At 39.3% G+C, this 14765-nt stretch overlaps 1 pseudogene; it reads right to left on the bottom strand.

The window, feature by feature from the left end:
- Positions 1 to 7985: 7985 nt before the first annotated feature.
- Positions 7986 to 9003, bottom strand: LOC128514412 (trace amine-associated receptor 1-like; annotated as a pseudogene).
- Between the last annotated feature and the right edge of the window lie 5762 nt (positions 9004 to 14765).

Below are 14765 nucleotides of genomic sequence, written 5' to 3'. Positions count from 1 at the left end.
CATCTGGCGTAAAAGTAACACAGGATTTCAGAAAAAGATCTAGAAATAGTGTGATGGTCTGGGGTTGTTTTGCTGCTTCAGGACCTGGAAGACTTGCTGTGATAGATGGAACAATAAATTCTACTGTCTACCAAAAAATCCTGAAGGAGAATGTCTGGCCATCTGTTCGTCAACTCAAGCTAAGGCGATCTTGGGTGCTGCAGCAGGACAATGACCCAAAACACACCAGCAAATCCACCTCTGAATGGCTGAAGAAAAACAAAATGAAGACTTGAGTGGCCTAGTCAAAGTCCTGACCTGAATCCTATTGAGATGTTGTGGCATGACCTTAAAAAGGCGGTTCATGCTAGAAAACCCTTAAATAAAGCTGAATTACAACAATTCTGCAAAGATGAGTAGGCCAAAATTCCTCCAGAGTGCCGTGAAAGACTCGTTGCAGGTTATCGCGAACCAAGACAAACTTAGAGTGGTCTAACACTTTTTGGTCTAACTTGTGTTCCTTGAGGGTGTTAAGACTGGATTTGACACGAGTGGGAGACAGTTGTGCCCCCCTTACGATCGAATCCCATGTCACACCCAAATATGTTGTCCTCTAAACAGGAAAGAGCACGCTTTTCGTGGCACCGGGTCTCAATCCTAATGAATAGAGATGAGCTAGGATGACATCTCGATGACAAAGCACTAGCTCCTGAGACTGGGCCAGCCAGTCGTCTATGTGCGGGGTAAGAGAGCTAGACCAAATAGAAGGACCCGATACTGGTAAGCTTTACCCCCGAAACCGAACCTCAGGAACCTGCTGTGTTGTGGCAATATTTCTATATAAAAGTATGTGTCCTTCAGATCGATTGTCATGAATCAATCCCTTGTTTGGGTTTGAAAACAATCACTTTAACAGTCAACATTTTGAAGCTGTATTTATTTATTTTTACATAAAAATATCAATTAAACAATTAAAATTAACATTAAAATCAAAAATTGGATGTTAGATGTTCGGCATCCTGAAACATGGCAGGAAAAGACCAAAGAACTAACATTTTATTGGAGACTGGTGTTGCCCGAAACACCAGTGGTGGCGAAGCATGAACACCGACCTCCTGGGGGTGCCAGGAAGAAAGGGATTCTACGTGCCTCTGTGCACATGAGCCTCAGGACTTCTTTGTAAAGAAGACAGTATGCCAATCCGCCTTCTTTAAGGTGGCCGACACTCCCAACTCTTGAGCAAGGCGGGGAAGGAATTCCCGAAGGCTTGTTCATATAACTTCTCCTCACGAAACCTAGTGGCGACCGAGTTAACGGTGTCGACAAACAGGCCAGAAGGCGAGATGGGGGCATCAAGAAGAAATGCACGATCCTTATCCTTATGATGCCAGTGAGATTCAGTGGCAAATGCCTCTCCGTGGAAGCCATAGCAGCCATAGAATGGCCAATAGCCCGAGCCATCTGCTTTGTTGCACAAAGAGACAAGTCTGTGGCCCGGCGTAATTCCAGAATGCCTTATCTTCAAGTGCTCAAGTCTCTCAGCAGGTCAGCCTGGTAGGCCTGCAAAACTGCCATGGTGAGCTACCATCAGCCTAAAAAGCTTTTCCCTCCAGAGAAGATGAAAGTGTACACAGCTTGGAAGGAAGTGTTGGCTTTTCAGGGAGGATAATGTCCCAGGAAAGATAGCCTGGAAGCGTCTCTTCTATCTAAGATAGCGTCATTGATGCACCACCCCCGGCCACCCGACAGAAACCTGTCGTCTAATTCGAGTGCTTGGGGGCTATTTCCATCTCAGCAATTAATTAATTAATTTTTTGCGAGAAAAAAAGTCTATTTTGCCCATTTCACAAGAAGCGCAAGGAGCGCTTGAGAGCGAATAGAGGAATTTCCCGATTCCCATCTTCCGCAGCTCTGCCGGGTGCACGCATTTTAAGCCCCAGGAATGCACCTCGGCTTGTAGTTATCTTTAAGAATGCAAGCCACATGCAAAGCACTTTAATCGAAGCAGTTAGTTTGGAGAACGCCCTCCTGGATGAATTTATCACACGAAGGGGCCCATCTCGCTTAAAACTCAGCCATATCGGTGAGTTAAACACTTTCTTATTTTGCTGGTTTACACACACACACATGCGCGAACACAAAATGTCATGAAGACTAAAATATCTGAGGAATGTTTGTGGGTAACCCCTATTTATAACTTGCAGGTGTGCTTTATAAGACGACGTCACCTGACCGAGGTTATATATGCCAAAATTTGACATGTTTGATACACACATGCTTCACAACCGGCAACACAAAGATGTTTTCATAGCATTTTCACACAGCATCAAGTGTAGCTTTTGAAAGGGAACAGATGACACAACAAATAATATACTCTGAAATGTTCATTTAAACATTTAAAAATATATTTAAAAAAAAATAAAAATAAAAACAATTAACTATTATTGTTAAAGTCAGCCCGTGACTGTTCAGGATTAAGTTTATGGGGCTTCTCGGTCTTTCGTCAATTTTTACTTCTGACTCGAAACTAATATGGCTTATTAAAGATGCACTGCATTATTAGACATAGCTGTTTTGTAACGTTCAGCAAAATAAATATTGTCTATGGTTCGAATATACTGTGAACTTCTTAAAGTCATGATGTAATAGAGACAAGTCACTTCAGATTCTTCCGCACTAATGTTATCGTGGTGTAAATGATTAACGTATTGATGTATTTCACTCGCGGACAAAATAGACCATGTGTCTGTTTAGTATTTCTTTTGAACAGCTGTGTTCATAGGTTTAATCAGCTATTTACAAGACAACACAAACTAAAGTGCCACAGGTGTGTGCTCCTACATTTGTAAGGGTTTGCCTGAGCTGGCTTTAACACAAACACATTTGCACTCATCTTCCAATCCCCACCAGTGCACAAACTCTTAGTTTGTACTGTAAACTGTTGCTGTGTTTGTTGGGGAACTTGTTATACACAGTACTTTAATGTATGGAACACTTACTTTCTGGTTTGTTTTGTTTTAAATATTGCTTATTACCTTATTCGGCAAAATAAACAATGTTATCATTGTGTAAATTATTAACGTATTAATGTCTTTTAATTAAAAACAAAAACAGACCCTGCACTTGTGTTTAGGACTGCTGAACAGCTGTGTTCATAGGTTTAATCAATGATTTACAAGACAACAGTTAAAGCACTTTACACAAAGACAACATTTGGTTGGTCTAAAGAACCAAAAGAGCAGTTAGCATCATATCATAGTCAGTATTCTCCACTGAAGTTTCTCACCTGCAACTCCTCCTAAGTTTGTCTTTGCTCTTTTGATGGAGTTATAATAAAATCCAGCAGGATTTATTTGATGGAGTTATAATCTTTATCCTAAGAAAAAATAATCACAAACACAAACTAGCACAGACACATATGATCAAGCGTTTATTATTGGTCATAGAAACAAATGAAAACAACAGTGAAACATATATATATATATATATATATATATATATAATAGTCATGTTTGCCTGTTGTAATTGCTGTCTTCCATTTTTTGCCCATTGAAGTAGTTGGTTCAATTTCCCAACAATTAAAACACGCAAACATGACTTAAAAATGTATTTTTACAAAACTAGTCTAAGTTAAAACAGAAATTTGTATAAAACAGGTGAATACATGTATTTTTGCTTAAAAGTCAGTAAAATACCTGGATAACATCAGCTGCTTATCAGTCTATATCTGGTTCTTTTATATTAAACTATCCATTTTTAAATACTTTTAAAGATAAAACCGTTTTAGTCTTTGTTTTTCTCAAGTATCAAATGTTTTGCAATTTTATGTTCAGAATATAGACCTGACCAAACATCTTTCTAAAGCTGTTGCACTGTGAAGTCATTTGTACTACAGCTCCTTCAACAGATTGTTCGGCCTCCTACAGTAGCTTCTAAAGGCAAGCCATCGCCCGTCTGATCCAATCCTCCACGAGTACAGGTCATTTGACCGCAATGTGGTCTCAAATTTGTGCTATCAAATTTCAGGACCCTCCTTTCATGACTTTTCCTATATCTGTGAGCTTAATCACCCAGCATGCTTACATTTTAAAAAAAACAAACAAAAAAAACCCATCAGCAATAGCCAGTATAAAGCTATTTTGATTTTTTTTCCGAAAGAATATTCCGATTTTTTTTTAAGTAGTGCACAGGTGTACCTTATACTGCCCACAATAAAAGGCCACCCTGGAATGTGCAGTTTTTTGCTTTATTGGGGGTCTGGGGACTCAGAACCGGTCAGTATCTGGTGTGACCACCATTTGCCTCATGCAGTGCAACACATCTTCTTCGCATAGAGTTGATCAGATTGTCAGTTGTGGCCTGTGGAATGTTGGTCCACTCCTCTTCAATGGCTGTGCAAAGTTGTTGGATATTAGTGGGAACTGGTACACGCTGTCGTATACGCCGGTCAAGCACATCCCAAACATGCTCAACGGATAACATGTCCGGTGAGTATGCTGGCCATGCAAGAACTGGGACATTTTCAGCTGTGTACAGATCCTTGCAACATGGGGCCGTGCATTATCTTGCTGAAACATGAGGTGATGTTCATGGATGTATGGCACAACAATGGGCCTCAGAATCTCATCACGATATCTCTGTGCATTCAAAATTGCATCAATAAAATGTACCTGTGTTCTTCATCCATAACAGATGCCTGCCCATACCATAACCCCACCACCACCATGGGCCACTCGATCCACAACATTGACATCAGCAAAGCGCTCACCCACACGACGCCACACACGCTGTCTGCCATCTGCCCTGTACAATGTAAACCGAGATTCATCTGTGAAGAGAACACCTCTCCAACGTACCAGACGCCATCAAATGTGAGCATTTTGTTGCCCACTCAAGTCTGTTACAGCGACGAGCTGGAGTCAGGTCAAGACCCCGATGAGGACGACGAGCATGCAGTTGAGCTTCCCTGAGATGGTTTCTGACAGTTTGTGCAGAAATTGTTTGGTTATGCAAACCAATTGTTTCAGCAGCTGTCTGAGTGGCTGGTCTCAGACGATCTTGGAGGGGAACCTGCTGGATGTGGAGGTCCTGGGCTGGTGTGGTTACACATGGTCTGCGGTTGTGAGGCCGGTTGGATGTACTGCCATATTCTCTGAAACGCCTTTGGAGACGGCTTATGGTGGAGAAATGAACATTCAATGCACGAGCAACAGATCTGGTTGACATTCCTGCTGTCAGCATGCCAATTGCACGCTCCCTCAATGCTTGTGGCATCTGTGAGACAAAACTGCACATTCCAGGGTGGCCTTTTATTGTAGGCAGTATAAGGTACACCTGTGCACTACTCATGATGTCAGATCAGCATCTTGATGTGGCACACCTGTGAGGTGGGATGGATTATCTCAGCAAAGCAGAAGTGCTCACTATCACACATTTAGACTGATTTGTGAACAATGTTTGAGAGAAATGGTAATATTGTGTATCTGGAATGAATTTTAGATCTTTAAGTCCATCTCATGAAAAATTGGAGCAGAAACAAAGGTGTTGCGTTTATATTTTTGTTGAGTGTGTGTATATATATGCTTCTGTGAAATATCAACAGCAATATTTTATAAGGAGATTTAGGGATTTAGCACTACTAATTGTATAACATTTTGAGAAAATTCATTAGTTTGTTAATTGCTGTTAATTTCATCGCCAATAGGTTTCGGGAAGCCAGGCTATATGAACAGGCCTTCGGGAAATTTCTCCCACGCCGTGCTCAAGAGTCGGGACTGTCGGACACCCAGTCTCGACCAGATCTGATTCTCGCCAGGGTGGAGGCGCAGGAGGAAAGTGTCAGCACCCGGGCACCCCCTCGTAAGGACTGGGGTACGGCTCGCCGCCCTTCACAAGCTGCTTCAAAGAGATCAGACCGGGGCGCGTAACATTCTTTTCAATAAAAAGGTGCCCTCCCTGGCACTCCCAGAGGGTCAGTGTTTAGTTTCCGCTGCCATTGGTGTTTCAGACAACACCGGTCCCCAACAGCACATTAGTCCTTCGGTCATATCCTGCTGTATTCCAGGATGCCAAACCACTAACACCCCCTCGTACAGCTGAAGTGCTAAAACTTGTGCCCCTTTTGGAGAAACTGACAGTGTGGAAGCTACTGCCAGGCATATCTCCCTGGGTATTAAAGACTGTAGAAAAAGGCTACAGGATTTAGTTTTCAGCAACGCCTGTTTTTCTGCAGGCGTTGCTGGAGAAAGGGGCCATAGAACATGTTCCCCTTCCAGACATGGAGTCAGGCTACTACAGTCGTTATTTTTTGGTTTCCAAAAAAAACGGGGGGCTGCGTCAAATCCTAGATCTCCGCGGGCTGAACCGCTATCTCAAGAAGTACAGATTCAAAATGTTGACTGTCAAAATCATTGTCTCACAAATCCAACCAGGGGATTGGTTTGTGACAATAGATCTGAAGGACGCATGTTTTCACATAGAAATTTTGCCACAACACAGGAAGTTCCTGAGATTCGCTTTCGGGGGCAAAGCTTACCAGTATCGGGTCCTTCCATTTGGTCTAGCTCTATCACCTCGCACATATACAAAGTGTATGGATGCAGTCCTGGCTCCTTTGCGACTCCAGGACATTTGTATTTTAAATTACATAGACGACTTGCTGATTCTGGCCCAGTCTCAGGAGCTAGCGCTTTGACATCATGTCGTCCTAGCTCATCTCCATTCTTTAGGATTGAGAGTCAACACTACTTGGGTGTCACATGGGACTCAATCATTATGCGGGCACAGCTGTCCCCCGCTCATATTGAATCCATTTTCAATGCCCTGAAAGAAATCAAGCTAGACCAGAGAGTGACTGTACATCACTTTCAAAAATGTGAAGGTCTCATGGCAGCTGCATCCATGGTGATTCCTTTGGGCCTTCTGCACATGAGAGCATTTCAGTTGTGGGAATGAGCCAGGATGCTAATGACAGACGCTTCACTTACCGGCTGGGGTGCGGTGTTATATCCTTCACTTGGTTAAACAATTTTCACAGAATAAATACAGCTTGATTAAACCGTCTATCTCAATTCAGACTGCAAAGCAAACATATATAATTATATATATATATATATAATGTTTTTATTATTATATATATATATATATATATATATATATATATATATATATATAATAAAAACATTTATATATAATAAAAAAATATAATTATAATTATTTCAATTTTTTTAAGGGGGTGATTTCTGTTCTATACCCATCATATGTAGATTTGTTTTATTTTTATAAGATTAATATCTTTGTCAATATTGATCAGAACACAGTACAGTTTACATGTTTACATGTATTAGTAACTACAAATTGACAAATAGTTTTAGATTTTTGCAATCAACTTTATTTATATAGCCATAACATTGATGAAGTTTGAAAACACCAATTTTAACGGGACAAATCACTATGCATTTGAAATGTTTACAAATCTACTTCTTACAATCTTCAGTTTACTAAAAGTGAATCTAATTCAGCTAGGTGGTTGACATATTTGTATCGGGCATATTGTTTTACAGGCATAAGAATAGTGTGTAAAATTAAGTTAAAAAAATTATATTTAAACTTGCTATTTAAATTTCCATTTTTAACGATTGGATTTTTTATATATGAACATTATTATATAACACAGTATAATTGCAGATCAATCCCTTCTATCCGTTATCACCTGAATGAGAATAGGTTCCCTTTGAGCTTGGTTCCTCTCAAGGTTTCTTCCTATTGCCATTTCAGTGAGTTTTTCTTTGCCACTGTTGCTGATAGCCTTGGCTTGCTTATCAGGGACACTTATCATTTTGATTCATACACATTTACATTTCATTCAAACTTCCATATTTCTTTGTCACTGTCGCAAAGCAGCTTTACACAATTCAATTCTAAAAAATGCTATACCAATAAAATTCAATTTAATTGAATTAAATATTCAATAAGTATTTAAGATCAGGACATCACAATCTATATACTTAGTGTGAAAAAAGGTTAATTCTTGAGGAACCTGACTGAAATATTTTCCCACATAAAACAGTCATCAGTGCTTTCCTAAACCACTTGTAGAAAAATGCATACACAATTGGATTACAGGTTGAATTTAAATATCCAATCCAAACCAGCATATCTAACAATACAGGAGAAATCAAATAACCAATATAAGGATCAATGATGTTGCAGAAGAAAAATGGAGTCCAAAGTGAGAGAAACACTCCCATAACCACCGCCAGAGTTTTTGTTGCCTTTTTCTCCTCTTTGCTTATTAGGGACTGTGTTATATTTTTGGAGCCCTGAATAGATTTGGCTTGTGTTTTTGCAACATAAAATATTTTAGTATAAATGCCAATCATGATGATACCTGGGAAATAAAAGGAGAGCAAAGAGGAAGTTGTGCTGGAGGCAGGACTTTGGAACAAAATGCAACCACCTTCGCAGGCAATGTTTTTCTCATAAAAATCTTCAATACCCAAGATGTTAAGACCAAAAAATATTATTCCAAATCCAACTGTGAATGAAACACTCCAGCAAATGGAAATCATAACCAATGTGACAAAAGGTGTAATTATGGTCTGATATAACAAGGGCTGACACACAGCGTAATATCGATCTACAGCTATAAAGCACAAGTTTATGATAGACGCAGTACACAATGTGATATTAACACTGAGGTGAATTTTACAAAATAATGTTCCCAAATACCAGCAAGTCTCTACAGTTCGGATCACATTTGGAGGCATAACAAATCCTCCTAACAACAGATCTGTTACAGCCAGAGACAGAACAAGATAATTTGTTGGTGTCTGGAGCTGTTTAAAATGAACAATGCTCAGTATGACCACACAGTTTCCAAATACTGTCAAAATCACCACCAAGCCAAAAAATATGTAAATTGACACTCTGAGAAGAAGTGGGTAAGTAAATTTTGCGCAGGAGTTGTTCGTAGCAAAGAGGAATGATGTCCCGTGTTAGAGTTTGGTTTGAGTTCATTGCAAAATCCACCTGCTAAGATGTTTTACTTGCTGCAAATAAATAACAAACATGATATTAATCACAATAAAGTATTTTTTTTTTAAAGTTTATTGATAACAACATTAAAACAGTCATAATATTTTCATCCATAGCTCATTAAAAATCCTTCCTTAAGTGGAACAACCATCATTATGTCCTGATTATAACCTTACAAACCAACAATGGGCTCTTTATGGAAATAGAAAAATGAGAATATTATTAGCCATTACAGTATCACTATATCAAATTTAACAGAGAATGAAGAAATCAGTGTGCGTGTGTGTGTGTGTGTGTGTGTGTGTGTACAACTGCATAGAATGTTTGACAACAAGCACAAGTTTCTAAGAACAGTGATAAGATACGTACTAAAGAGGATTTAGCAAAAACCCAGATTTATAGATTTCTAAATTTTAGGCTATGACAATACTATTTTGTTTACTATTAAGTTTTTCTAGTAAAAATGTGTTTTGTAGAAAGCATTTTTATTTAAAGTCACCAAACATACCTTCCTCTTTATCATGAAGATAAAGTTAACCAAAGAGAAGAGCATCTTAATTTATAGTTTTTTTTGTTTTTTTGTTTTTTTTAGCCAGTGCATTAATTACCAAATAACAAATTAATTCCTAGTGGAGCATGAGATAAAAATAAACAACCATCCCAAATGCGCTTTGCTTTGGTTAGGTTTATGTACATGGTAAATTTTATGTTTTTCTTTTTATATAGTTTTTTTTTTCTTTAAAATTGACCTAGGCCATGTATTATACAGTGCTTCTGGAAAGTATTCACAGCATTTCACTTTTTTCCACATTTTGCTATGTTACAGCCTTATTCCATAATTAATTAAATTCATTATCATTTAAAAAATTCTACAAACCATACCCCATAATGACAATGTGAAATGTTATATACTTACAGCCTTTCCCAGGACACAAAAAAATTAAGCTCAAATTCTACAACTCAATTGATGTTCACCTGTGGTAAACTAAGTTTATTGGACATGATTTGGAAAGGCACACACCTGTCTATAGAAGGTCCCACAGTTAATAATGCATGTCAGAGCACAAATCAATCCATGAAGTCGAAGAAATTGTCTGTAAACCTCTAAGAAAGGATTGTATCAAGGCACAGGTCTGGGGAAGGATACTCTTAGGCTACGTTTACAGTGTCAGGTAAATGTGACCCAATTCCAATTTTTTGATCATATGGGACACATATCCGATATGTTCCATGTCCGTGTAAACAGGAAAAAAACGCATGCATTCCAATATTTCGAGATCGGTTTCAGGCCTCCTTCATATGTGGAAATAAATCAGATATAAATCAGATATGTGCTAATGTGATTGTCGTGTAAACAGACAGATCGGATTTCCTGAGTCATTGCGTTCTGTACGTCATTAAAACTGCGACTTCTTCGCGGTTTAATGACGTAATGTTATTCTCCGGTGGAAGCGCGTGTGGAATTATAACATCGCAGGTGACATGAAAAAGGAAAAGCACCCAGCTCCCCCCCCCTTTTTTTAATGCTTATTAACGCTAAATAAATTTAAGAAATAGAATAAAATATTAAGAAATGGCTAGTGTGTAGCGCAAGAACCTCCCTTTAAGTATGCGCGATGTTTAGATGTCATGGCAAGTGTAAACAAGTGTATCGGATATGAGTCATAGTTGAAAGAACGTGTAAACAGACGGTCAAAAAAATCAGATATAGGCAACAAATCAGAATTTGGCATTGAGACCTGCAGTGTAAACGTAGCCTTTGTGTGCTCTTACTGTGGTCAAGGGAGATTTTAAGAACTCTGAGAGTTCTTGAAAGTGAGATTCCATTTTAATTGCTATTTAAAAAAGGAGCTTTATGCCAGTTACAAAACCCATGCCATCGATGCTCTACTTGACTTTGGAACTGAGCAAATTCTGATCCATGCAGCCTCTATACTGGTTGTACACAGCCCCTGCTAAAATTTGCCTAAACACAACAAAGGTCATCTGAATGAACTTAAAGCAATTCTTGAAATGGGGATAATCAAGGACTTGTAGAGTGACTGGAGCAGCCTGGTGGTCTTGGGACTGACAAGATGGTCTGATTTAATGTGGTCTTTGGAAAAGTAAATTCTATGTAAAATTATATGCAAACTTAGTGCAATTAATTGCCCTATTTACCCTAACAGCTCAGTTTAACTTCACACCACCGATCTGACATCCGCTTTTATTCTCCCTGTGCTTGGTGGGTTTTCTCCGGGTACTCTGGTTTACACTTAGTAATAACCTCCTAGGGCTTAGTGGCCACATACGTGTACAGCACATTTTAGCTCTTATGTCCACAATTGTATTCACTGCTGAATAGGTGGTGTTATGGACACGTATGGGGGTACTTACACTACCACCTGGTTGTGTCAGAAGTTTATAACACACTACGGTCAAAATTCAAAATGGCGGTGAACACAAAGGAAGATTCAAGTGGTATGGCCATACACAAACGTTGACCAGGTAAGAAGTTCTGTCATATCTTATGGCTTATTCTGATTTAGCTATTTATAAAAGCCTTGTTGTTTTTCATGGCATGCAAATTTGAAAAAAAAAAAAAAAGCTCCTCGAAACAGCTAATATGCTAGTAAACATGCACACGTAAAATGGGAAAAAAGCTAGCTCTGATAAAGCTAAAAAGCTGTACATGGTCCCAATAAAATAAATAACAATTAAATCACTAAATACACACATACATACTAAACCCTTTCATGATTGGATTATGAGAACTTCAGTCAAGATTTTTTTTTCCTAAGTATTTTTATTCCTCTCTAGGCTTACAAATAAAATGCAACTGAAATTATTTTCATAAACCTATATTTTTCATGGAGTTACAAATATGTCCACTCAGCTGGACACCATGTGTTTGAACCAAAGGAAAATGAATTTAACAAACTAATAGAAGAAAATGATATACTGTGTGAAAATAAAATGTTACCAGTTATTATAATTTGGAGTAACATCCAGGGCACAAACAAAAAATGTGTGTTTCCATGAGTTAACAGGTGCTAAACATGCCCTTACAAAAAGTGCCAACTATAGTATATTGAACTAAAAAAAAAGAAGAAAAAATAATGGTTTGTGGGTCAACAAATGCTCTTTCTTTTCCCTTGTTTTTCTGACAACCATTCATCACTGCTACTGGCATCATCCTCACTTGACTAAGATGGTATATGCTCCACTATCCTGTAGACCTTCCTATCACGCCCTGCATTTGAACTCTACAAAATATAAAGACACTAATTGTTGCTAACTTTACATTATAATAACAAATATCAGTTGATTTATGAAAAATGTCACTGCATATCAGGTTTATCAAAAACATCAAAGTTACATGCTTAAAAATTGGCAGACAGTTTGAAATCTGCTGCCATTAGAATGGCTGAGATGCGCGCAGTTTGCTGCATAGCACATACACACATGCACGTATGAACCCGTAACTCGGTACACATTTACGGTAGAGCTCACTGAGCAGAACAACATTTGTGCTGCATGTCTTGAGCTCAACTCAACAGGAAGTCAGTTATTTTGGGGTGTTTGCAAAAACGCACCCAAAGGATTGATATACCCCTCCTAATGAATTTATATGATCGCCACTTAAACCGGGCCGATGTGATCTAAAACATTGAGGATGCAGAACTGTTGAGGGATTTTTGATATATCAAACAAGTCAGCTGTAACATTATGTTCAGTAACACATTTAGTGACATTACGTTCAGCGACATCACATTGAGTAACATCATACTGTGATGCTTTTTGTCCAGCATCTATTTTACACACGTAAACATCACAAATGTTAACACATGCGCACACACACACACACACACACAAATGTCTCACACACACACACACACGCGCACACACACACGAACGCACTCAACATAGTATGAATTGCAGTTAAAATATAGCCAGTGATGCATGGCATCAAATATAGTGGACATGGGATTAACTGCAAATTTATCCATACACAAAATAAATGTTTAAAATTTTTAACAAGTATATTAATCCTTAGATGTTACTTGATGCTAGCATATTTTTTTTCTGCATTTCTGACTTCTGGTGGCCATCTTGGATTTGGGTTAGAAAAAAAAAATGCACTTACCATGACTGGCCAATAGGTTGCAGTGTATGGGATGCTGCACAAGCATCCGCAGCCTTTATCGTGTTCAAGGCAGAAATAAAATATTCTATTACATAATAGATAACCTTACATAACCTTTGTGTAATTCTATTACACAAAGGTGACTTTATTGTGTTTTATGGAAATTCGGACCATGAATCCACATATGTGGACATAATTTTTCTCTAAATGTACATCATAAAAAGATAAAACTTAGGTTTTATTCTAATTAGGTTCCAATAAGCCCAAATAGCAAAGAGAAATAAAAAATGCATGTAAAAAAACAGATAGGGCCTTAAGAGCACTAGGACATGGTAGCCTCTCAACTGTTGGAGGAAGTGCTGCAGGGCCAGAAATAGAGTCATCATGTGCCAAGCAAGAAGATGACCTATCCAGCTTCCTTGGGCTGGATGGCCATCCTAAACCGCACCCCAACCCGTGAGGGAAGCGTCTGTCGTTAGGATCAAGCGACGACAAGACGGACCTAGAGTGGGACCCAGAGTCAGAAACAGAGTCAGAGTCTGAACCACATAGAAAGGGTACGAAACCACTGGCACGTAATCCTTATTTGCCTTTGGGGATTGGCCCTCGAGTGAAAAGTGCAGAAGGCCCAAAGGTATCACTGTGGCTGCAGCTGCCATGAGACGTAAGGATCCATGAAAGTGAAACAGTCACTTTTTGGTCTAGCTTGATTTCCTTGAGAGTGTTGAGAATGGATTTGACACGAGCAGGAGACAGCTGTGCCCGCATTGCGATCGAGTCCCATGTGACACCCAAATATGTTGTCCTCTAAACAGGAAAGAGCACGCTTTTCGTGGCATTGAGTCTCAATCCTAAGGAACGGAGATGAGCTAGGAAGACATCCCGATGTCGAAGTATTAGCTCCTGAGACTGAGGCAGAATCAGCCAGTCGTCTATGTAATTCAAAATACGGATGCCCTGGAGTCGTAAAGGAGCCAGAACTGCATCCATGCATTTTGTGTATGTGCGGGGTGAGAAAGCTAGACTAAATGAAAGGACCCGATACTGGTAAGCTTCACCCCCGAAAGCGAACCTCAGGAACTTCCTAAGTTGTGGCAATATTTCTATGTGAAGATATGCGTCCTTTAGATCGATTGTCACAAACCAATTCTTTGGTTGGATTTGAGAAACAATCACTTTGACAGTCACATTTTTAAACCTATATTTTTTTAAATAGCGGTTCAACTCCCAAAGATCTAAAATTGGACGCACCCCTCGTTTTTCTTGGGAACCAACGTTCCCCTTCCATGAGCGTCAGGGCTTCTTTTTCGTGAAGAAAACAGTACGCTGGTCTGATTTCTTTGAGGCGGATTGCGAAGCGCAGCGCACTGCACCCCAATCTTTGTGGGGAGGTAACGGGCTCAAAACAATCTCCTTCTGTGCTGCATGCCTGGCAAGAGTCAGACCCGGTCGGGACTGGGTGGCGACTCTTGAGCACGGTGGGGAAGGAATTTTCTGAAGACTTGTTCGTACAGCTTTGCCTCCCTAAACCTGGTGGCAGCCGAGTTAACGGCATTGCCAAACAGGCCAGAAAGCGAGATGGGGGCATCAAGGAGGAATGCACGATCCTTATCCTTGATGCCCA

The sequence above is a fragment of the Clarias gariepinus genome, chromosome 2, assembly GCF_024256425.1.
Source record: "Clarias gariepinus isolate MV-2021 ecotype Netherlands chromosome 2, CGAR_prim_01v2, whole genome shotgun sequence".
In the NCBI taxonomy this organism is placed as follows: domain Eukaryota; kingdom Metazoa; phylum Chordata; class Actinopteri; order Siluriformes; family Clariidae; genus Clarias; species Clarias gariepinus.
The sequence above is the reverse complement of the archived record's forward strand: the minus strand, read 5'-3'. Positions and strand labels throughout refer to the sequence as shown.